The sequence below is a fragment of the Oncorhynchus masou genome, chromosome 10 (assembly GCF_036934945.1).
Source record: "Oncorhynchus masou masou isolate Uvic2021 chromosome 10, UVic_Omas_1.1, whole genome shotgun sequence".
Taxonomy (NCBI): domain Eukaryota; kingdom Metazoa; phylum Chordata; class Actinopteri; order Salmoniformes; family Salmonidae; genus Oncorhynchus; species Oncorhynchus masou.
In genome coordinates this window covers 4,848,531-4,875,000 of record NC_088221.1, presented here as the reverse complement: position 1 = coordinate 4,875,000, position 26,470 = coordinate 4,848,531, and positions in this window count along the sequence as shown.

The following is a 26,470-nucleotide window of genomic DNA, read 5'->3' as shown; positions in this document are numbered from 1 at the left end:
AGTCACCCAAAGCATCTATTTCTGCTGTGAGTTCAATATATGAGATGGGTAATTCTCTGTGTATCCTCAGAGCTAACAGACAGCCTACCACTATTAGAGAGATCTATGTGAGGAACCACAAAAAACACCCAGTGTGGTTGAATGCTTTTCTGCAGCGGCCCCGAGTGTAACAGACATTTATTCAACCATAACAAGGGACTCCAAACTTTGCAACCTGAAAATCTTGGTTCGGGAGAAAAAGGAGGCACATACATGGGAGGAACAGTCAACTCCTTATAAATGCAATGGCTTGGGACTGTTGTGACAGCATGTACTTAGCCAGAGCAGGAAGTTATCAGGAGTAATACAACATTATTTGATTGAATTGGGACTGGAAAACCGTACTGTACTTTTGCACTTAAGAGTTGACTGTAAGGTTAAAGGGGCCCAGGGTTGGGGAGTAACTGATTACAAAAGAACTGTAATCCGTGACTTTAATATGGTAATCAGATTACAGATACTTTTGAAAAACTAGATGATTACTTTGAGGAATATTACTTTTAAATTCAGAAAGGACGTTTGTGAAAAATAATCTTTGACACTTCTCTGTTTTCTCAAATACATTCAAATCAGCATTGAAAAAAGGTGCAAGTTCAAGTTTGTTCCACCTGAGTGAGCCTGGCCAGAAGTCAGAGACCACTTTGATGACACACCAAATGAGTTTGATGGATCGTGGGAGAAGAGCAGGAATAGGCTTTTGTAGACTACAGTTCAAGCTATGTCTTCCAATGGTGCGACTGCTGTCGGCATCCAAAGATTATCCAACTTGAATAAATGCTTGGAGGTAAGGATGACAGCAGTGGCGTAGTCTACAGCGATATGGATATCACTTATTATTGATATCTACATAGAGCATTGATGTGAATCACACTACTGCCTTGATGACAGCTTTGCACACTTTTGGCATTCTCTCAACCAGCTTCATGAGGAATGCTTTTCCAAAAGTCTTGAAGGAGTTCCCACATATGCTGAGCACTTGTTGGCTGCTTTTCCTTCAATCTGCAGTCCAACTCCTCCCAAACCATCTTAATTGGGTTGAGGTCAGGTGATTGCGGAGGCCAGGTCATCTGAGGCAACACTCCATCACTCACCTTAGTCAAATATCCCTAACACACCCTGGAGTTGTGTTTTTGAGTCATTGTCCTGTCGAAAACACTAAGCGCAAACCAGATGGGATGGCGTATTGCTGCAGAATGCTGTGGTAGCCATGCTGGTTAAGTGTGCCTTTAATTCTAAATAAATTACTGACAGTGTCACCAACAAAGCACCCCCACACCATCACACCTCCTCCTCCATGCTTCATGGTGGGAGCCACACATGCAGAGATTATCCATTCACCTACTCTGCATCTCACAAAGACACGGCGGTTGGAACCAAAATTCTCAAATTTGGACTCATCAGACAAAAGGACAGATTTCCACCTAATGTCCATTGCTCATGTTTCTTGGCCCAAGCAAGTTCCTTTTTCTTATTGGTGTCTTTTAGTAGTGGTTTCTTTGCAGCAATTCGACCATGAAGGCCTGATTCACGCAGTCTCTGGTGAACAGTTGATGTTGAGATGTGTCTGTTACTTGAACTCATTTATTTGGGCTGTAATTTCTAAGGTGCTGTTAACTCTAATGAACTTATTCTCTGCAGCAGAGGTAACTCTGCATCTTCCTTTCCTGTGGCGGTCCTCATGAGAGCCAGTTTCATCATAGTGCTTGATGGTTTTTGGGACTGCACTTGATGAAACTTTCAAAGTTCTTGAAATGTTCCGGATTGACTGACCTTTTATGTCTTAAAGTAATGATGGACTGTCATTTCTCTTTGCTTATTTTTTGGTGTTCTTGCCATATTATGGACTTGGTCTTTTACCAAATGTAAGGGATTTCCTCCTCTTCTTCTGAAGAGGAGAGGCGAAAAGGATCGGAGGACCAATATGCGGCGTGGTAAGTGTCCATGGTTCTTTTAATAAGAAATAGTACACATGAACAACTGAATACATAAACAATAAACGTGGAATGAACGAAACCCACAACAGTACCATGTGGTGAAAAACCCAGTGAAACCCAGGCTACCTAAGTATGATTCTCAATCAGAGACAACTAATGACACCTGCCTCTGATTGAGAACCATACTAGGCCGAAACATAGAAATCCCCAAATCATAGAAAAACAAACATAGACTGCCCACCACAACTCACGCCCTGACCATACTAAATAATGACAAAACAATGGAAATAAAGGTCAGAACGTGACACCAAATACCAACCCTACTTTGTCACAACACAACTGATTGTCTCAAACGCATTAAGAAGGAAAGAAATTCCACAAATTAACTTTTAACAAGGCACACATGTTAATTGAAATGGATTCCAGGTGACTACCTCATGAAGCTGGTTGAGAGAATGCCCAAGAGTTTGCAAAGCTGTCATCAAGTCAAAAGGTGGCTACTTTGAAGAATCTCATATAAAATATATTTTGATTTGTTTAACACTTTTTTGATTACTACATGATTCCATATGTGATATAACACAGTTTTGTTGTCTTCACTATTATTCTACAATGTAGAAAATATTACAAATAAAGAAAAACCCTTGAATGAGTAGGTGTGTCCAAACCTTTGACTGGTACTGTATATTCATGTAAAGATATAATTAAATTAATATTAATTTAATTAAAATAGTAGAATGCTATGGGCTAGAAGTAACCTACATAGCCAACCCATAAAGTACAATTTAACATGCAGACATGGCCAGCTATGCAATAGATGTTGGGCCAATTGTATTCCGCGCTATGGGTCTCCCATTCACAGCTGGGTGAGATACAGTCTGGAATCAAACCAGAGTCTGTAGTGATGCCTCTAGCCTTAGACTGCTGCGCCACTCGGGAGCCCACATTGCTGTTGCTTTCAATTGAAATATCACATAATACCAAAATACTGTAGTACATATCCCATATCTTAATTTGAGCCAGAATTACACAGCAGGAAAATAATCCTGCAGCAACAGGAAATTAGTATTATAATTAAAGGACATTCTTTTATAGGGTTTGGTCCATTTTTCCTCAGGGCAAATCAAGTCATAAATGTTAAAGTGGAAATAATAATAATTATAAACTTAAAAAGCCTTTCTCGGGAGTTTTTCCAAGCCACCGTGCTTCTACACCTGCATTGCTTGCTGTTTGGGGTTTTAGGCTGGGTTTCTGTACAGCTTTTTGAGATATCAGCTGATGTAAGAAGGGCTTCATAAATAAATTTGATTTGATTTGAAATTAGATTTTTAAAACCTCGAACACATTTCTTGCTGTGAAGGGAAAATTCATACAACAACAGGAGGATCAAATTAAGATATGGCATCTGTAGTTGTGTAATAGCTGCCAACAGCCACCTGTAACAGTTTAGCTACTTCATTTAGACAAGGGCCTCTGCTTAAACCATCCTAAAAGAACAAATGAAATCCCCCAAATGACAAAATGGCATATTGGTTTCCTGTAAACATTCTATGGACAAGGTATGACAGCAATCTATGCTTTTGTTTTGTTAATCTCCAATGGCTAGCAGTTTAGCATTTGTGGCACAAACCAATGTATGTCAATATCCTCGATATTAGAATGTTTCATGTTTCATGTCCAAATTAGTGGAGACTTAATTTATGGCATACGCTGCATATGCCGTTTAAATCGGAAATTATCTTTAAATTTGAACCGCACTATAACGCTGAATTTCCACGATACTAATTGAATCGAGCCCATGATTGTGTAGCTCAATTAAATTACTTTAAGATGATTTGGACATGAAGTGAAACAAATGCTAATATCAGGGGTACTTACTTGCATTGGTTTGTGCCACAAATGCTAAAAAGTTTGCAGTTTGAAAATTGAAGACCTGTACCTCTGTGTACAAACAAACTGGATGAAGTTCACCTACTGTAAATATCACAGTTATTTCTGTGCTCTGTAAAGATTCAGCAAAATGAATACACATACATCCCTATGCACTTACACATGTACATGCACGCACGCACGCACGCACACACACACACACACACACACACACACACACACACACACACACACACACACACACACACACACACACACACACACACACACACACACACACACACACACACACACACACACACACACACACACGCACTGGCCGTGCTGGTACCAGGCTGTCAAGTCCAGAAATAATTAGGCATCAAAATGAGTTTCCCTCATCTTGTTTTTTTCATGTCATGGAACTCTGGAGACTGGATAATGCAGATAACATGCTCTCATCATGGACTTTCATTACACCATTACATGGTGCGTTACAAGAGCACATAACAGAGCAGAGAGGAACTGGGAGCTACCACAGGGAGTGCGCGTGTCTGTGTGTATGTGGGTTGGAGGGTGGGTACAGTGTATGTAGCACTGTATGGTCAACTTCTATAGACCATATTTTCTCCCAGCGGCCCAGACCTCATCTCCTGTGACCCTGACATTCCTCCCTGCAAAGTGTCTGATATTGAAATGGATTGCTTTTTGGCTTAGTAACTTCATATATGCTTCACATCAGAGTATGCTCACGCTAACTGGGTTCCCACTGTATGACAGCTCTCCAGCCTCACACTGCAGGCATGTCTGTGGGTCACACACACACACACACACACACACACACACACACACACACACACACACACACACACACACACACACACACACACACACACACACACACACACACACACACACACACACACACACACACACACACACACACACACACACACACACACACACACACACACACACACACACACACACAGTCTTGTACAGCTAAGATTGTGGGGACACACGTTTCAGTCCCATTCAAAATCCTATTTTTCCTAACCCCCAACCCTAAACCTTACCCTATCCTCTGTCAGGGGCTATGGCACACACACACACACACACACACACACACACACACACACACACACACACACACACACACACACACACACACACACACACACACACACATAGACACATACACACTAAAAGACTGAAGTAAACTCAGGTATCCTTATCTTTCATAATAGCCATATGCCCTTTTTAACACTGCAGGCATTTGCTTTGTTGTATGTGTGTCTGTCTAAATATGTGTGTATTTTGTACATTATTGTACAAGAATTAGCGGTACTCATCAGCACCAATCCCCTGTAGATCAGGACATGTTCCATCAAACACTAGCTGGCAGGGGTGATGTAGTGTTTTTAACACCCAGTAAAATGAGTTTTATATTGCTGCTCAGCTCATGCTCAATTACCCAGCATCCCTTGGGGTCAAGGGGGTGTGGGGGGGGGTAAACACACATATGCTGGGCCTGATTTATTTCACTGTCCCTCTGAAACCTTGAATTAGTATACACATACACACACATGCGCGCACATATACACACACTCCGCTAAGCTGGTATTTAACAGAGATGACTCAACTATTTTACTGGTTGTGGACACCACTATGTTGGGACAAACACACACAGACAGACAGACAGACAGACAGACAGACAGACAGACAGACAGACAGACAGACAGACAGACAGACAGACAGACAGACAGACAGACAGATAGACACAGACACACACACAAAGTTAGAGATGTCATAATCACACTCTAAAGAGGACAATACAGTGTTCCTTATCACATACACATTCACTATAGGAAATATGCTGTCTGTCTCTGGATGGCAGTGTCTGTCTGTCTGTCTGTCTGTCTGTCTGTCTGTCTGTCTGTCTGTCTGTCTGTCTGTCTGTCTGTCTGTCTGTCTGTCTGTCTGTCTGTCTGTCCTACTACCTAACTGTATGGCTGCTGTCTGTCTGTCCGTCCGTCCGTCCGTCCGTCCGTCCGTCTATCCATCCGTCCGTCTATCCATCCGTCTATCCGTCCGTCCGCCCATTCGTCTATTGGTCTGCCTATCTATCTGTCTATCCGTTCGTCCGTCTGTCAGCTATCATCCTCTCTCCTGGCGTATTTATTGATTCTTATGAATAGACTCTTGACTGGGAGCGTGACCCCCATTAGATCATCCTATCTAAAACCAGTCATGAGACCAGCACAGGATCCCAGGGGACAGGCCAAGACACGTCAACCATAATCACTCTGAGAGAAGGGGGGGAGAGAGGGAGGGAGGGAGGGAGGCAGTGAGAAGGAGGGAGGGAGGGAGGGAGGGAGGGAGGGAGGGAGGGAGGGAGGGAGGGAGAAACACTAGTGTAGAGAGAGAGAGTAGAGAAATGTAGATACAGGATAGGACGATTTACTGGTTTGTGTTCAGTAGGCACAAATCAGAAAGAAAACAGCCCTTAAGAGGAGTGAACAGGGAGTTACTACTTGAACTTGTCCAATAAAAATGCTTGTTTTTCTTTTCCTTTGCCATACATTTTCTTATGGTGTGCCCTAATGAAAAAAAACCTGTTGTAGTTGTTCAAAGAGGTGGTAGCAGGAATCAGAGGAGACAGTACAAGCGTGGGCAGGGTTGGGTGAGCTGTGTGGGGTGAGTAAAGGTGACTATTCAGGCCTTTGGGTTACATCCTGTCCTCATCCTCCCTCCTTCACACTCTCATGTGTGGTTATTTGTGTTCCCAGCTTGCATCAGAGTGCCGTGTCTGCCAGACAGGACGGTAACATCAATGTAGGGAAACGTCTCTTTCTGTGGTGCTACGCCGCATGACAACGTCTGATGTGTTTGTGTGTGAATAAGTGTATCGCTGCATTATATCAGTCTTTCACTCAATCCTCTGGGGTTGCCAGCACACAAGACGCTCCTTATTTATTACTATTTCTCTGGATACTGCTTCAAATGGAAAACGTATATGGACGCGGGCTGGTAGGCACACACACACACAGAAATATACAGACACACAGACACACACACACAGTGGTGTAAAGTACTTCAGTAAAAATACTTTAAAGTACTACTGAAGTCGTTTTTGGGGTATCTGTACTTTACTTTACTATGTATAATTTGGACTACTTTTACTTTTACTTTACTACATTCCTAAAGAAAATTATGTACTTTTTATTCCATACATTTACCTTAACACCGAAATGTACTCGTTCAATTTTTAATGCTTAGCAGGACAGGAAAATGGTCTCACACTTCAAGAGAACGTCCCTGGTCAACCCTATTGCTTCTGATCTGGCGAACTCATAGCACACATGTCTTGTTTGTTAATTATGTCTGAGTGTTGGAGTGAGCCCCTATCTATCCATACATTTAAAAAACAAGAAAATGGTGCTGTCTGGTTGGCTTAATATAACCTCTTGAAACTCCCCATCCCGGATCCGGGATTGTGACTAAGCCTCAGGCTCATTAGCATAACGCAACGTTAACGATTTCTGAAAATCGCAAATAAAATTAAAATAATGCGTTTGCTCTCAAGCTTAGCCTTTTCTTAACAACACTGTCATCTCAGATTTTCAAAATATGCTTTTGAACCATAGAAATTGACTAATTTGTGTAAGAGTATGCAAAGCTAGCATAGCATTTTGTGTAGCATGTAGCACGCAACATTTTCACAAAAGCCAGATAACCAAATAAATAAAATCATTTACCTTTGAAGAGCTTCTGATGTTTTCAATGAGGAGACTCCCAGCCACATACCAGATGCGCAGTGTTTCCTGAAAGCGTCTGTGTGTAGGAGAAATCGTTCCGTTTTCTACATTGCGCCTGGCTACCGAAACGAACCGAAAATGCAGTCACCTACAACGTGAAACTTTTTCCGGATTAACTACATAATATCGACCGAAACATGGCAAACGTTGTTTGGAATCAATCCTCAAGGTGTTTTTTCACATATCTCTTCATTGACATGCAGTTCGTGGAAGCTTGCTTCTCTCCCATGGAAAAATACTGGCAGGTGACTTTTGCGCACCAATTTCGGCGCAGGACACCGGGCGGACACGTGGTAAATGTGGTCTCTTATGGTCAATCTTCCAATGATCTGCCTACAAATACGTCACAATGCTGCAGACACCTTGGGGAAACGACAGAAAGGGCAGACTCATTCCTCTTGCGTTCACAGCCATATAAGGAGATCATGAAAGACAGAGCCTCAAAAATCCTTGTCATTTCCTGGATGCCAAGTCATCTTGGTTTTGCCTGAAGCTCACGTTAAAGGGCACGCACAGAGAAGATATTTGTATTTCTGGACACGTCAGAGTGTTTTCTTTCGAACAGTAGCAATTATATGCATAGTCGAGCATCTTTTTGTGACAAAATATCTTGTTTAAAACGGGAACGTTTTTCTTCCAAAAATGAAATAGCGCCACCATAGGTGTAAGAGGATAAGGAATTTTACATGATTCATACTTTTACTTTTGATACTTAAGTATATATACATATTTTTTCAATCAAATACTTTTAGACTTACTCAAGTAGGATTGTCACGACTTCTGCCGAAGTTGGCCCCTCTCCTTGTTCTGGCAGCATTCGGTGGTCGAAATCACAGACCTTCTAGCCATCGCTGATCCTCTTTTAATTTTCCTTTGGTTTGGTCTTGTCTTCCATCACACCTGGTTCCAATCCCATCAATTACATGTTGTGTATTTAACCCTCTGTTTCCCCTCATGTCCTTGTCAGTGATTGTTTGTTGTATGTGCTTGTGTACGTCTGTCCTGGTGTGCGTCGGGTTATGTACCCATGATTTTATTGTTCTGTTTTCCGGTGTTTTTTGGGGGTTTTGCTCTCCTGCGTCTGACTTCTCTGCCGCCAGTATGCACCCCTTACAGAATCACCGACCAGATTATGGAGTCAGCAGGAGAAGGTACCCCGGGTATAGGGGTGGAGGAGCGCGTCCGGGAGCACGCAGCAATGCTCCACCATCTTGGACCAGTTTGGACCAGTTTGAGGAGTTCACCCGCCGTTTCCGGGCAGTCTTCGGGCAGTCTGCACGTCTGTCCTGGTGTGCGTCGAGTTATGTACCATTATTTGACTGTTGTGTTTTCTTCGACCACCCACCCAAGGGAAGAATGGCGGGTGAGCGCCTCTTCCATCTGAGGCAGGAGACGAGGAGCGCCCAGGGTTTAGGACCCTGGCTGCCGGCGTGGGATGGAGCAACAGGGCCCTGATCGAGCATTACTGCTACAGTCTGCGCAAGGACGTCCGTTGGGAATCGGCCTGCAGAGACACCACCCTCACGTTCAACCAGCTGGTGTACTTGTCCATGGGGCTGGAAAATCTGCTGGCTACCTGCGGACGTTCTGATCGGGGTCTGGTGGTTCCATCCTCCTGTTTAGGGGTATCCGTTGGTGAGACCAGGTCTCCACCGTGCGCATACCCCCTAAATATGGCGATTTGGCTCTCGCCTTCTCTAAATAGAAGGCGACTCAATTACCACCTCACCGAGGGAGCGATTGTGCTATAAATCTCCTGGTAGACGCTACACTTCCCAGGAGTCACGTGTATCCCCTCTCACAGGCGGAGACAGAGGCTATGGAAACATATGTCTCCGAATCCCTACATCAGGGGTACATTCGGTCCTCCACTTCACCTGCCTCCTCGAGTTTCCTTTTTGTGAAGAAGAAGGAGGAAGGTCTGCGCCCGTGTATTGACTATTGGGGTCTGAATCAGATCACTGTGAGGTATAGTTTCCCGCTACCGCTCATAGCCACAGTGATTGAGTCAATGCACGGGGTGCGCTTCTTCACCAAACTAGATCTCAGGAGCGCTTACAACCTGGTGCGTATCCGGGAGGGAGACGAGTGGAAGACGGCTTTCAGTACCACCTCAGGGCACTATGAGTACCTCGTCATGCAGTACGGGTTGATGAATGCGCCATCAGTCTTCCAAGCCATTGTAGATGGGATTTTCAGGGACCTGCACAGGCAGGGTGTGGTGGAGTATATTGATGAAATTTGGATATACTCCACTACACGTGCCGAGCATGTGTCCCTGGTGCACAGGGTGCTTGGTCGCCTGTTGGAGCATGACCTGTACGTCAAGGCTGAGAAGTGCCTGTTCTTCCAACAGTCTGTTTCCTTCCGAGGGTATCGCATTTCCACCTCGGGGGTGGAGATGGAATGACCGCATTTCAACCGTGCGTAATTGGCCGACTCCCACCACGGTAAAGGAGGTGCTGCGGTTCTTAGGGTTTGCCAACTACTACCGGAAGTTTATCCTGGGTTTTGATCAGGTAGCGGATCCCATTATCTCAATGCTGAAGGGAGGCCCGGTGTGCTTGCAGTGGTCAGCTGAGGCGGACAGGGCCTTTCGTCACCTAAGGGCTCTGTTTTCCTCTGCTACCGTGCTGGCCCATCCAGATCCCTCTTTGGCGTTCATAGTGGAGGTGGACGCGTCCGAGGCTGGGATAGGAGCTGTGCTCTCTCAGCGCTCAGGTACGCCACCAAAGCTTCTTGAAGAAGCTCAGCACGGTGGAGCGAAACTATTATGTGGGGGACCGGGAGCTGTTGGCTGTCATCAAGGCCTTGAAGGCGTGGAGACATTGGCTTGAGGGGGCCAGACATCCTTTTCTCATCTGGACTGACCACTGCAATCTGGTGTACATCTGGGCAGCGAGAAGACTGAATCCTCACCAGGCAAGGTGGGCCATGTTTTTCACCCGTTTTGTTTTTACCCTTTCCTACAGACCAGGCACCCAGAACGTGAAGGCAGACACATTTTCCCGGCTGTATGACACAGAGGAGCGGCCCATGGATCCCACTCCCATACTCCCTGCCTCCTGCCTGGTGGCACCGGTAGTGTGGGAGCTGGACACAGACATTGAGCAGGTGTTACGTGCAGAGCCCACTCCCGACCAATGTCCCGCTGGGCGTCTGTACGTTCTGTCTGCTGTTCGTGACCGGTTGATCTATTGGGCCCTCCTCTGGCCATCCTGGGATCGGTCAGACAGTGCGCTGTTTGAGCGGGAGGTACTGGTGGCCTACCTTGGCTAAGGACGTGAGGGGTTATGTTTCCTTCTGCTCGGTGTGCGCCCAGTGTAAGGCTCCGAGGCACCTACCCGGAAGTAAGCGACACCCCTTTACCCGTTCCACAGCGGCCTTGGTCGCACCTGTCGGTGGTTTTTCTGACTCACCTTCTACTCTCACAGGGTAACACCGCGATCCTGGTCGTTGTGGATCGTTTCTTTAAGTCCTGTCGTCTCCCCCCTCTGCCCGGTCTCCCTACGGCCTTACAGACTGCGAAGGCCTTGTTAACACACGTCTTCCGGCACTACGGGGTGACTGACGATATAGTGTCTGATCGGGTTCCGCAGTTCACATCTAGGGTCTGGAAGGCGTTCATGGAACGTCCGGGGGTCTTGATCAGTCTTGCTTCAGGGTTTCAACCCGAGAGTAATGGGCATGTGGAGAGAGTGAACCAGGATGTGGGTAGGTTTCTGTCGTCCTATTGCCAGGACCGGCCGGGGGAATGGGCAGCGTTCGTGCCCTGGGCCGAGATGGCACAGAACTCGCTCCACCACTCCTCCTCTAACCTCTCTCCCTTCCAGTGCTTACTGGGGTACCAGCCGATTCTGGCGCCTTTGCATCGGGGTCAGACCAAGGTTCCTGCAGTGGACGACTGGTTCAGGCGCGCGGAGGAGACATTGGGAAGCCGTCCGTGTCCACCTTCAGCAGGCAGTGATGCGCCAAAAGAGGAATGCAGATCACCACTGCAGTGAGACCCCAGTGTTTGCATCGGGGTACCGGGTCTGGCTCTCAACCCGAAACCTGCCCCTCCGCCTGCCCTGCCGGAAGCTGGGTCCACAGTTTTTGGGGCCATTTATAGTCCTGGGGAGAGTGAACAAGGTTTGTTATAGGTTACAGCTTCCACCCGATTACCGTATTAACCCCTCGTTCCATGTGTCTCTCCTCAGGCTGGTGGTGGCTGGCCCGCTCCAGGAGTCTGAGGTGCGGGAGGTTCCTCCGCCCCCTCTAGACATTGGGGGGGGCCCGGCGTACTTCGTTCGCTCCATACTGGATTCGAGGTGCCAGGCGAGGGGCCTTCAGCCCTGGAGTGGGCCAACACCGTGTGGAGAGAGGGAGATGCGGCGTTGGACCAGTTTGAGGAGTTCACTCGACTGTGTTTTACAGTGGGTTTTTTCGGTATTATACTGCGCCGTTTGGAAACACAGTTTTTTCTCTCCTGTGTCTGACTTCTCTGCCGCCAGTATGCACCCCTTACAAGGATTTTACTGGGTGACTTTCAACTTTTACTTGAGTAATTTTCCATTAAGTTATATTTTACTCAAGTATGACGACTAGGTATTTTCCCACCACTGCACACACATGCAAGCAAGCACTCATACACACACACACATACACACACACTCATACACACACACACTTTTAACACTTTTAAATCCCCATATCCTATGTTCAGAACCTTTGATTGTGCAGTCATTGGGGTTTCACACATCTTTCAACTCTGAGTCATTCATGCAAAAACAAAGTTTTCAATGAACTACCATGATAATATTTAGATTTATTTAGAAAATGATAGGTTCACCATTTAGTTATTTTAACTAACATTTAATCGAATAGCAAAAAATACAAGACACACATTTCAAAACTGTTCTTTTTGATGAGCTGGTAAGAAAGAATAGCAGATGGTATATATCATTTTCCATACAGGATTTGACTAAAACTTGACATGCACCATTTTTTAAATAATATGTATCCCATCTTTTTCAGCCAGAGCAGAGAGGGCCAGGTGATCCTGAGCAGAGAGGGCCAGGTGATCCTGAGCAGAGAGGGCCAGGTGATCCTGAGCAGAGAGGGCCAGGTGATCCTGAGCAGAGAGGGCCAGATGATCCAGAGCAGCAAATGTATGTGCTAATTTGGTACACCATGAGTTTTCATTGGGCTGCTCAGGTCCGCAAATTCTTCCATGAGCATCCCAGGTTTACAATTCTATCTCCCACCATATTCCCCACTTCTCAACCCCATTGAGAAGTATCTGTCAGCATGGCGGTAGAAGGTGTATGATCGCAAGCCCCATAAACAAATTGCCGTTCTCCAGGCAATGGAGGAGGCCTGTGGTGACGTTCCAGTCCTGTCAGGGGTGGATGCGTCATGCCAGAAGATATTTTCCCCGCTGCCTGGCCAAGGCAAAAACAACAGATATGACTGATTTTGTTTTACAATGGAGTATTTGTTTCTTGACTTATGATTTTGATTTTACAGTATTTTGACCGTTTATTTATCTATTCCGTACAATTGTTCTAAGGTACAGTACAGTAGTAGAAATAGGCCTATTTTTCTTCCTTTGCATATGCTAAATATATTTACCGTATGCTCGCATTTTTACTGTATGTTTGCATACCGTATGCTGTTTAACATGTAACATGAGTCATGTTGAAATATAAAACGTACATTTTTGCATTTGTGTTCCTTTCTTGTTTGAGAACAGAAACAATAAACAATATAACAACAAAACCTTGGTCTTTACACAGAAATATGTTCTGATAGTAGTGTTTTGAATGTGTCACTTTAGCGATCTCGGTTGTCACTAAGTTAGATTCATTTGATTTGTGTGTGTGTGTCTCATGTGTACGCATCATTTTGAGCAGGGTGTACATCATTTTGATTGCTGTGTTTCATTTAGCAAGATGTCTGTGGGGTTTTGTGTTTAAAGTTGTGAATACCTGAGATGTAGTTTCAGCAAACATATGTTTCCAATTGGGAAAAACTGTAACTCAGTGCTGATTAATTTACATGAGTTGTTACACTCTCTGCCCTTTGCCTCAGATTATTCCCTCAGAAGACACGTGGTAGCTGTGCATGTTCACAGATCAGCCCACATAGGAGGTTATGAAAAGGTGTGAGTGCGTGCGTGCATGCGTGCATGTGTATTCCGCGCGGGGCATAAGCTGACCTCTAACATAGCCACTCAGCGCAGGCAAGTACCTTTGTTCAATCCATCTCTCTTACATGTCACATCAAAACCGCTCATTATCTCTCCCTCTGTCATTGGAATTCAAGCAGCGTCTCTCTTACTTAATTCACACTGTATCTCTCTCTCTCTCTCTCTCTCTCTCTCGCTCTCGCTCTCTCTGTCATTCGGTGCTGAAACATGCTGGAATAACAATACATCCCCACTCGTTTGGTTTCCAAACCGTTATTGAAACAGCTGATGTCTGGCTCAGCGGAGTACAGGAGAAGAAAGCAGCTCAGCGCTCCGCTGATAAAGCCTTTCATAATTTGTCAGGTGAAACAGACCACCGAAAAGCAAGGCTTTAATTATCCTCATTCTGCTTTCAGCTCTCTCTCTTTCTCTGTATCTCTCTATCCCCCCTCTCTCTCCCTCTCTCGTTCTCTCCCTCTCTCTCTCTCCTGGTTCTTACATATGGTCTTGTGTAACATCCTGCATTGAATACACAGCACTAGACATTAATACTGATTGGGTGCCATACAGAGTGATAGACAACATAGAAGCCACATCTCCAATGGAGGCCTTGGTTGAGTGTTTGTAATCTGAAAGCTGTTTCGATCTCGTGTTGGATTTGTAGACACTTTAATCTGTGCTGTGAGTGTGTGGGGGATTTATCCATAAATGAACAAGAATGCTATGTCCCATTCCAGAAATTATATTTAGTTAAAGTCCCATAGAAGTGCACTGTGTTGCTGTTAAACAGAATAGCATGAAACAGAACTACAGGTCACGCAATCATAATGTATACAGGACATAGGTGTTATGTAAAGCAGGAAGTTTATATTACTGTTGGGTGCTGACTGTGTCGACAGCAAACATTAGACAATCACGCACACGCATTCACACAAATATACATGCACACAAGCACACAGACATACACAGGGCCGGTCCCATGCATAAGCGTATTAATCGATCGATCTCGGTACCCTGGCCATTAGGGGGCAACCTAACCCCCCAAAACAATATTTTTTAATTTCTTTATGTATTTTTAGAAACTAAATTTGGTTCTCAACTTAACGTTGAGCGTTAGAATTGTAGAATACACAAGGTGCAAGTTTGACATGTGGGTGTGCATCAGCAGTTTATCTCTTTTCCTTCTATTAGACATGTCAGCTTGTTTAGATTGCTTAGATTGATAAGTTAGTCTATCTAGCCGAATATCAAATAATCATGGCCAAATACCGACTGGGCATTCAGAGCACGTGCCCAGGGGCCCCATTGATTTTGTCAGTCACTCTCACACAGATATCATTACAAGTCATAGCAAAATGAGTAAAATTGCAGGAAATTAGTTTTAAAACTTCAAAAAATTTGCTTCACCCCATGGCACAATTGCTTTCTTTTCAACACCATGGAGTGAATCCTTATCACCTCTACACCTGGCTATCAGCACAGCCTTGTCTGACAGCTAAAACATTCACTCAGCCTCATTTACTACTGTTTATAAAAATATATAGCTTATATGGCTGACTTGCAATGGGCTACTAACAGCTTACTACCCAACATATACTTAGTATTACTTTCTTAGCTACAGTATACACATCTCTCTGGCATATTACATCATTTATGCAGCAGCATACAATACATTTTTGGATTCACCATTGTTGTGCTGTGCTCACTTCTTGTGGGCAAATTTTGTCATGAAACTTTATCATCAAATCTGTCATTCTCTGGATTTATGTTGCTTTCAAGACAACTGGGAACTCTGAAAAAAAACAAGGTCGAATCATGACGTCAGTGATCTTCAGCTCGGTGCTCTGGAAAGAGGCCCGACTTCCCGAGTTCCCAGTTGTCTTGAACTCACTGAAGTCTGAGATTTCCCAGTTCCCAGTTTCCAGTTGTATTGAACGTGGCAGACCTCATTCTGGATTCACAGTATGGCCAATGTATTCAAACTGTTCTGGCCTATGGTGTTACGTGTGAATGTTGATTCTTTTAAGCTTGGAAAAGAGACCCTTAACCCAAACTTTGACCCCACACCCTCTCCACCGAATAGCAGGCAGGGGAAGAAAAATAGTGATTGCTTTGCAATGCTTGCAGTTAGCCACTGATTCCTTCCTAACCGCTCATTGTTGAATTTCCATTTGCGATTTCCAACTTGTTGTGTAATGTTTATGTCCAATGGCCGATGAGCACCGATACGTGTTTTCTATCATTTCTCTTCACATGACAAGAATTGAAAAGGATTTGCCAGTAGATTGACAACGTGATTCATGATGATGACTGCTTGTCTAGCTTTCTAGCTAAGATTTCGAAAGTATGAGGTTGACATGATCAGTTCAATCAAAGCTACGGGAGATATAACGTGATTTGACGTCATTTTATCTGTGGCCAATGACCTTGAGCCTTATTGGATGGGTATTTCTAATGTAAATCTATGGCAGCACCCAAGGGGGCTTGAACTTTCTATTTTTCCCTGTAGATTTTGCGGTGACAGAACACTGAGCCAATCACGGTGCAACTAGAGAAGATAACCAACCCTTATGCCCTGTATTTTGCTGGCTGCCCCTCCACCACAGAAAGCACTGAGCTCGGCTGAAACATCTGCATTTTGGAGCTGCCTTACTCAAGAAGGCAAAACAGAGACCACGTTTGCATGTGACCATGTTTACATTGTTTGCAAACTGATTTGTGACACGTATTAATGACAAAATAACATTCAAAACAGGCAACACTTTTTTTTGGTGGTGCTCAAACCAGGTGGGGCTCTACCCACATTCCATTTTACAGCTGTGTTTGAGAGAAAGTGCATCTCGTGGGGTGGGTGCTGCACAAGGATGTTTCCCCAGGTGCCACATAGAGTAGTAGTGGTGGTGGGGGGGGCAGAGTTTCACCGCAACACGCTCTCTCTCCACGGCTCCCCTCTCTGCCTCCTCCCATCCCTCTCTATACGCAAGGATAGAAGACTTCTCCTCCCTTTTTCCCCCCCGTATGAAAGGGTAGCGGCGATGGGCACAGTGAAGGTGATATAACCCTTTTGTTCAGTGTGTTCTCCATCACACGCCTTGTCAGGCCCAACAGACACACACAGACAGCTCCCTGATAGGCCCCCTTAATCTGACAGCTTCATACATCACAAAGCAGAGAACAAGCATCACTTGAAAGTGGCGCGAGAGGAGAGGCAGCGGTGGCGTGTGTGTGATGCTACTTCTCTGCTCTGCCATTCCTGTTCTGTTAGTATCTTTATACCGCCTCTGACACGCAGCGTGCCGGGAACCTTTGAGAGCTGGAGCCAGGTGGCTAGGGGGAAGCCTGCTGGGGGGACTCCCCCCGGACTGACGTTAATGTCTGTAACCTCTGTTAAAGGCAGAGTATGAGTGACGGGTTGAGAGTACATGACAGCATGTTTAAGTGAGTGTGTGTTTATGTGTTTGTGTTGTTGAAGGGGTGGGGGTGGAGAGAGAGGGAGAGGTAGGACATGGCAGCTGCTCTCTTCTCTGTGTGTGTCTGGGTTTAATATTTCATACCATCATATCAGATCAGCTGTCTATAATGCCTGTAAAATATTATTGATCATTGATGTGTTATTGATATGTTAAATGTTTATGCATCTGGGTGGCGAGAGAGAGAGAAAGCAAGAGAGATAGAGGGTAAGTGGAGTTTTCCTTATTCAATCTTGTTCTGCAGGTAGCCCTGCCTTGAGGGGCCGAACCAATATGATTGGTTGTATGAAAGCTCAACAGTCACTGACAGGTGCTTACAGCAACTGGTTGACGTAAAATAAACACTTGAGTAAAACAATTAGGCTGGTTACATTGTCGGTTAACCCTAAACTTAACCAACAACATTTATTACCTCATCATTAAAAAAACATGATTTTCACAAGTGTTTATGTGGTAACCTTCTCCATGCAAATAAAGCCTTTTGATTAAAAAACAATATTGAGACAGACAGATGGACAGACAGACAGACCAAAAGACAGACAAACCCACAAACCGTCAGAGAGACAGACGGACGGACGGACAGACACACGGACAGACAGACAGATTGTTCAGACCGCCAGACAGCCAGGGCACATATTAGTTATTTGGATCACATGTGACCTGTATTTTCCAGATGTTTTGCCAGATGCAGCCCTGCCAGTCATCTCAAAGAACAGACACATGGGCTGAATACAAAAGATACAGTGATCACACTGTGAATGACTCATTTCAAAGGGGAGTCTGACTTGTTACTTTATGTTCTTAGGGGTGCCTCAGGGTTTTTTCTCAAATAAGGAGTTTTGGTAACATCTCAAGTTGCCCTTATACATACACTAAATTATATTACCATTTAATTACATAGCACTTCCTGCTGTTTTGTTTCGATTTTCCAATATGAAAAAATGTATACATTTACGTAAAAAATAAATAATATATATATATATGTATATATATATATATATATATATATATATATATATATATGTATATATATATATATATATATATATATATATATATATATAAAATAATTTATGTCACAGTTCACTGTGTAAACCTTATAGTACATTTTTATGAGAGTGGGGTGGATATGTAGCGGTTTGCATGAATATATGCAATAAAATAACAATGTAGATTTCAAACAAATACAAACCTCTAATTTTACAAGCCCATTATTAGAAAGGTGAAAAACACACCAATCTTTTTCATGCATATAAAAATTGCTAAATGACCCTAATGCCTTCTTGGCTCCACTGTCGAGAGAGAGAGAGAGAGAGAGAGAGAGAGAGAGAGAGAGAGAGAGAGAGAGAGGTTGATTATAATTACATATTTTAGCAGCCTGTGCCTTAGCATAACCTGCTCATTACCGTGTGTGTGTGTGTGTGTGTGTGTGTGTGTGTGTGTGTGTGTGTGTGTGTGTGTGTGTGTGTGTGTGTGTGTGTGTGTGTGTGTGTGTGTGTGTGTGTGTGTGTGTGTGTGTGTGTGTGTGTGTGTGTCTTTATGTAGGTGAATACACTCCTGTCCGTCTGCCTAGCCACCATGATCCTGGCCTCTGTCAAAGAGCCCAATAAACAAGCACTCCATTTAGATTTCAAGCACCCAAAAAGCTGTTATTTCAATTGACCTTTGTCACATCAAGCTGTCAATGATCTCAGCCCTGCACTCTGCATTCTGGTACTAGACATTTGTTTTAAAATATGCTATTTAGGTAAAGGAGAGCAGAGAGAGAGGAGAGGCAGATAAACACAAATGATGTGGCAGGGGATGGGTGGTGGTGTTATGGTGTCGTGTTGTGGTGTTGTGTTGTGGCTCAGTTGGTAGGGCATGGCACTCGCAACACCAGGGTTGTGTGTGTGATTCTCATGGGGGACCAGTGCCAACATGTATGCACTCACTACTTACTGTCAGCCGCTCTGGACAAGAATGTCTGCTAAATGACTCAAATGTACCAGCTACCCCTCTCCGCGTACGTATGGTTATGAGTTGAGAGGTGTTGATGATTGACTGAGCCACCCCTTGTTGCTGTGTGTGTGTCAGTCTCTGTACATTACCATAACTCCCCCAAACATTATTCCTTATAGTGATGAAGCCCCTCTATGAGTTGGATTGAAAACGTCATTATAAATAGAAAACCATCCTCTCTCTGTCTTCTATCACGAGCACATGTCATTTTCATTGCAAACCACATGAGCTGTAATGTCCAACCTAATTTTCTGGTTGTTTGTTGTAACGACAAATCACTTGAAAAAAGCATCTTCACTCCTTATGAGGCATTCTGGATGGCTAGCAGCAGCAATACAGCCAAAGATCCAGTGATTAGAAATGCAACGTCACTATCATTTAAGCCTGTGATATTCAATATTGAGCGATGCAACGTCACTATCATTTAAGCCTGTGATATTCAATATTGAGCTATGCAACGTCACTATCATTTAAGCCTGTGATATTTAATATTGATGTCACGCCCTGGCCTTAGTATTTCTGTGTTTTCGTTATTATTTTGGTTAGGCCAGGGTGTGACATGGGGATTTATATGGTTTGTTTTGTCTGGGGTTGTGTGTAGGTATGGGATTGTGTTTAGAGTAGTACTCTAGGTAAGTCTATGGTTGCCTAGAGTGGTTCTCAATCAGAGGCAGGTGTTTATTGTTGTCTCTGATTGAGAACCATATTTAGGCAGCCATATTCTTTAGGTCTCTTGTGGGTGATTGTTCCTGTCTTTGTGTTTGTGGCACCAGATAGGACTGTCTCGGTTTTTTCACGGTTCTTGTTTTGTAGATTGTTGTATTTTCATCTTTATTAAAGATGTACAAAACTAACCACGCTGCATTTTGGTCCGCCTGTCTTTCACCAGAAGAAAACCGTTACAATTGAGCTATGCAACGTCACTATCATTTAAGCCTGTGATATTCAATATTGAGCTATGCAACGTCACTATCATTTAAGCCTGTGATATTCAATATTGAGCTCTGCAACGTCACTATCATTTAAGCCTGTGATATTCAAAATTGAGCTTACCTCATGTTGGAAAGACAAGACTTCATTTTGAAAGGGATCTGTTGTTCTTGTGTCATAAAGATGTTTACTACTGTCAACATTACAATACAATACCCTGGAATTTGGGCAACTTCTGCATATAGATTTCTATATAATTTATAATTTCATATATAATTTCTGCATATAGATTCACTTGGAACATGTAATAGTCCATACACTTCCCATTCTAAAATGATAAAAATTCTATTTAAATAAGCTAAACGCTACAAACTGTTTTCAGCGTGAGAAAGCAAACATGTTAACGTTTCCTTCAGTTTTGTGTATTTATCCAGGACTTCAGAAGGGTGGGATACATTGAGAATGAGAGTTAGTGACAGCCATTGTCTGTGGGCTGTGGATTTGTAGCAAAGCCTCGTGTATTCATGGATGCCAAGGGAAGCTGGATTTCCATTTTTTTTTTTTTACAAAAATGAAATGGTATCTTCCGTCGCTCTGTGGTTCATAATATTTCACTGGAGAAAGCATCCGAGCGATTGAAACAACACCCCTCTGTCTCTAAAAGTAGACCATCTATCTGATGCTGTCTGGTCCAAATGAGCATGACATTGTTGCTGCCTGTAGCATTGAAGGCAAAGGAAGCCAGCGAGCATCTGGCCTCCATTGACAAAAAAGTATAAAAAATGAGCGAGCTCAACTGTTGATGGTCCTGGCGCACCAAAAAAAAGTGTCAAGGGAAGCCAGCTTAGATTTGGCATCACTCCTATCAAATCCCATTGAGAGCATACGTCATTTACAGAACAACTAGAATTGTTGCACCTCATAGAGTTATTGTCCTCCTGTGGCTAGCCAGCTAGCTAAAATTGTCCCTTTCCAAATTAGCCATGGATGGACATAGGGATTTGGACTTGTGGTTTTACTTAATTCTCCATACTGGCCAACGATTACAACAGCGATTCTGATCCAACCATTAATTCATACGTTGTTGTGCCCCTGGCCTGAGAGGATGGAAGTTCAATATGTAATTTGATGAAGAAGGCTAGTGTAAACTAGCTAATATTGCCCATGAAGGGAAGTTCAGCTAGGCTAAGTAAAACATGTACTTTATGACAGCGTGACAGACCATTTCGTCAACACGAAAGAGATGTGGATGGCATTGGCTTTTCTCTACAAGTAGGGCGAGTCAACATGTTTTTCTACTTGCATGAACACGCACACACGCGAATGCAGGCAGAAATCAGAACCATGGACAGCCACATGATATTTAGCCTACGTTGACTGGACTAAATTGTTTTTGGTATCTTTCAGTTGTCACTGTATTAGACTGAGCAGTGGTAATTCGATGATGTTAAAGTTGAAATGGTGCTGGAATAGTGGAGGCAGCTCCTGTTTTCTTTGCGGTAACTCGCGGTAACTCTCTGTGGTTCTAAATCAATAATTGTTTAATGGTGCGAAGAATGACGGAAACATTAACTTGCTTGACCATGCTGTAGGTCATGTAACTGTCCGTTACATGACCTATGCACCGCTACTGCCGATATATCTTCCATAGTTTACCTCAGCCTCAGTCCCATCCCTGTACTCCAGCCACAGTCTCAGCCCCATCTTTATCCCCGAGCTCCAACAAAAGTCCCAGCCGAAACCCCAGCTAAAACGGGTGCACTTGGTGGGGAATTCAGAGCAGTAAATGGAACTAAATGTAAGCTTTATGCACTTTTTTCTCCACACGTAATCTGACCTTGAGTTTAAAAGGGGCAGCGCAACTTCCACAGTATGAAGTTGGAATAATACTTGTGAAATTGTGAAAATTATGATAATATGAGAAAAGCTGTTCGAAAATATTGCCAGAAATTTCAGCTTGATTGGCTTGGGTGGGTGTTTTGGACCCATTGAGAAATTGTATTTTGATAAACTTTTGGTATATTTTTTACCATTTTCATTTAAAACAATCACAGTAAGGTACTTAAATGTTACCCAGAAACTGTTTGATATTGAGATAAAAATGGCTGCATTTGTTTGGGGTGGGTGGAGATGACATAAATGAAGGTGTGGCAGAGGTGTGTCGACAGATATGTGTATTCTGACCTTGGCTTAATTCCCTAATAATTCCACCACCTTTCCACGCTTGGAAACCATGAAAAAGGTCATGCGAACCTGTCAGTTCCAAGTGGAAAAATATTGAATAATTTGTTTCTGAAATAAATAACAGCATTCTCCACGCACAGTCATTTACAAATTGATAACAGCTATTGATAAGAGATAGGTAAATGAGCAATCCATTTAGATAAGGGGATTGTAAATATAGGCTAGATATAAGACCTTATGATCGCTGGAGTTGAATGTTAAACCAGTCATATGGCATGAAACTGAGAAGCACATCAACATGACACCTACAGTATTTATGCCCTTTTCCCACATTGATGTATGAAATGCTGTATGAAATGCTGTGCCGTGCAGAATTTCTATTGTATGACCTTAGAATTTGCAGTAATTACATTTGGAGACGCAAGCCAAATGGGATGACAAGGCAAATGTAAGCAGTGTGCTTCCTAAAATGTTTGAATCATATTACCAGACTATTCCTGTTTTCTGTGTAAGCTATATGTTAAATATCATTAGCCATTATCGGTAGCGACCTCCATAAGTTATAACCACATTATTTTGTTTTTGTTCACCTCAGTTGTATTCTACATTTGTATCATTCCTTTTCATAATTTGATTTAGTCTCCCTTTATTTGCTTCCTCTGGAAACGCTGTCACGTCCTTGTGGTTGTTGCTGAGGGTCATGTAGCAGTGGATACTATTTAATGAAGGTAATATAAAAATACATTGGGACAGGCTTATTCAATAGTTATGGAGCGCAAACCGTTAGTTGGAACTTGATACACAGTGCAAGACACAGTCTCCAGTCTTGTGCAGATCAAATTCTAATTAACGGTAGTATTTAAAAGGATTATTTTAGATGAATGAACAGGAAAACAAAATTGAACAAAAGTCCCTCATCAAATTGTTTTCTGGGGTTGAATTAAATGTATTCAGGGAACCACACCTGCAAACCTTGTTATGTGCCTCCTAGTGATGAGCGGGTCAGCAGTTTGTTCAACGGTCCACAATGTCTAATAACCCATCCGCAACCGCCAGACGATATGTGGTAAAGTGAAAAATGTCTGTGCAAAATGTCCAAAATACATCAGTTTGGCTGATTTTAAGGACATTAAAAGCTTTTAAAAGAAATCAACATGTCTTTCACAAGATTTCAGTTTGGCTTGGCTGCATATTTAAGTTGGTTGAAATACTATCAGCTTTTATGATGCTAATAAAGATAGCACCTCTACAGATGGTCCCTCAGTCAAAATGTCCATTTGGTATATCATTTTACTGCAAGAAATGCTTAATTCTGCAGGAGTTAATATTATATTAGGCTATGTGAGAGGTTATAGACCTACAGTCAGTGTCCATATTTCAGTTAACCCATCTGAACATACCATTTTGAAGCCCTTGTCTTGACTTTCGAATTTATATAGCGCCTCACAATCATCACACATAGCCGGCACTGCTATCATCCTCTTCTACCGCTTCACCAAATCTTTCCCAAACATTACTGTTCTGGACCCTCCCTTCCAGCCTCAGTTCCCAAAAGTATTTGGCAATTTGCTTGAATTTGGCACAATACAGTCAGTTTAGGCATAGGCTACGCACTAAGCCAGATACAAATAATGAAGAGAAACAATTCAATGTAACCTATAGATATGAATTGCCGAATAATTATACATTCATGGATTTTGAATCATTCTCTTTATTCAGCCCCGCCACCCTTCCGCCCTTCAGCCAGACAATATTTAATTACCGTAATCTTGCCCGCCCGGCGGATATATAAAGTGATGAAGTCCATCTGTATTTCAGCGGTTTGTTCTCTACTTTGGTTTGGTAAGAACTTCACTAGCTTAGTGTGTCTGGGCAGATTCCAAATGTTCACTGACACACAAAGTGTAGACACATAAACCATCAAACAGACCTCATCATGAGAGTGTGACAATTGCGCACGCACACAGTTTTTGCTTCTCTGATCAGATATTGTCTATGCTCCTAAATCCTGTTCAGTGGGACGAGTGACTGGCAGTGCAGAGACATCTGTACACAGCGAGGGTACCGTCCGCACAGGCGAACTACACGGACGCCCGTGCCAGAGAAGAGGCCCCCAGAACCAACCGGCAGTGTTATGTAAATTACATTTAGTTAATTCAGGGGCCCTATTTCAGGGAAATGTGCCACCAACTCCTGCCACCACTTCAGAAGGAGAGGACACAGATCCGCTGTGACACGGTCTTCATTAGATAAACAAGGTAGGTCCCCCATAACAGCATTTGGTGGAAGGCACCATCAATTCTCATACGTTTAGATCACAGAGATTGGAGATGACACTGAGACACTCCAGCACACTAGACTCTTGACTCACGGGGTGAAGGCAGGGTGTGTGTGTGTGTGTGTGTGTGGGGGGGGGGGGTTCTTTGAGTCTGTGAGTCTGTGTGTAGCATAACTGTTTGTCTATATTTGACTTCTCTTGTGTGTATGATGTATTTTTCAGCTCCAGTTCCACAATCAAAGAGGCTCTTGTGGCCTTTATGATGCATCATGTAAAGTTCATAAAGATGGGACTGGAGGAGAGTCAGAGAGTCAGAAACAGCCACGGCAACAGTAGAAAGCCTAATGTCTGTTTGCCTTTAACTCTGACAACCTGTCTTTCCTCCTGTCTATCTCACATCTCCTCCACTTACTCTCTCCTCCTTGGACATGGTGCTAGTCAAAGAATGTGTTCGTGTGTGCAATTCGAAGAATTGCATGTTAATATTTGAAGAGCAACTAAGGCCTACAGCGTGTGGATATGTGTGGAGTAAATGTTATGGAACTTTTGCAGTCATATACACTTGAGTAGAGGAGGAGTAAAGATAAGGAGTGAGGAAAAGATGAGTGTATTTCAAGTTTTAAGTTTTATTAATCATTTGTACGGGAAACAAGGCCCGTACATATAAGGCCCTCCACCGCCCTCCCTTCATGAAATCTGAATACACATTTATCCTTCTCCTCACCGCCTATAGGCAGAAATTGAAGCAGGAAGCAGCCATGGTAAGGACTATTCAACGTTGGTTATGCATGTGGCAGGGACTCCAGACAATCACGGATTGTGAAGGGAAGGCCGGCCACGTCTCGGACACCGATGCTTCGCTTTTGGACAAGCTAAATTCCTTAGCCTGCTTTGAGGTCAACAACAATGAGCGGCCGACGTGGTCCCCTGTCGCTCAAGAGGACTGTGTGCTCCCCATCTCCGTGGCTGACATGAATATGACATTTAAGCGTGTTAACCCTTGCAAGACTGCCGGCCCAGATGACATCTCAAGCCACGTACTCAGAGCATGCGCAGACCAGCTGTCTGGAGTGTTTTATGGACATATTCAATCTCTCGCTATCCCAGTGTTGTCCCCACTTGATCCAAGATGTCCACCATTGTTCCTGTACCCAAGAAATCGAAAATAGCAGAAGTAAATGGCTATTGTCCTTTAGCACTCACTTCTGTAATCATGAAGTGCTTTGAGAGGCTAGTTAATTAACTTATACAGGATCGATGTCACTAAACCAGTATGAAATAATGTGACTAGAAAACGTTGCGTACAACTGCCAACTTTCCAAGACATGGATATATCTCATATGGACAGAAAGCTTAGATTCTTGTTAATCTAACTGCAGTGTCCAATTTACAGTAGCTATGACAGTGAAAAAAGACCATGATATTGTTTAAGGAGAGTGCACAACAACAAAACACTTTTATCACGGCAACTGGTTGATACATTCACCTCTGAAGGTAAATAATGTACTTACATTCAGTAATCTTTGATCTGTCATCCTGAGGGCCCCGGAGATAAAATGTAGTGTATTTTTGTTTGAACAAATCCATTTTTATATTCAAATGTAGGAACTAGGTCCAACTGCTGTCTCTGGCTCCACACCCACCCCGCTCGGCCATCTAGATGTGTTAAGGTTAGTGGCTTTTCTGTAGGGATGCTAATGATCCATCATGTGTGACATTCCTGGGAGTAGGTAAAGTTACATGTTTTATTACCATAGCATTTATGTATGATATCTATA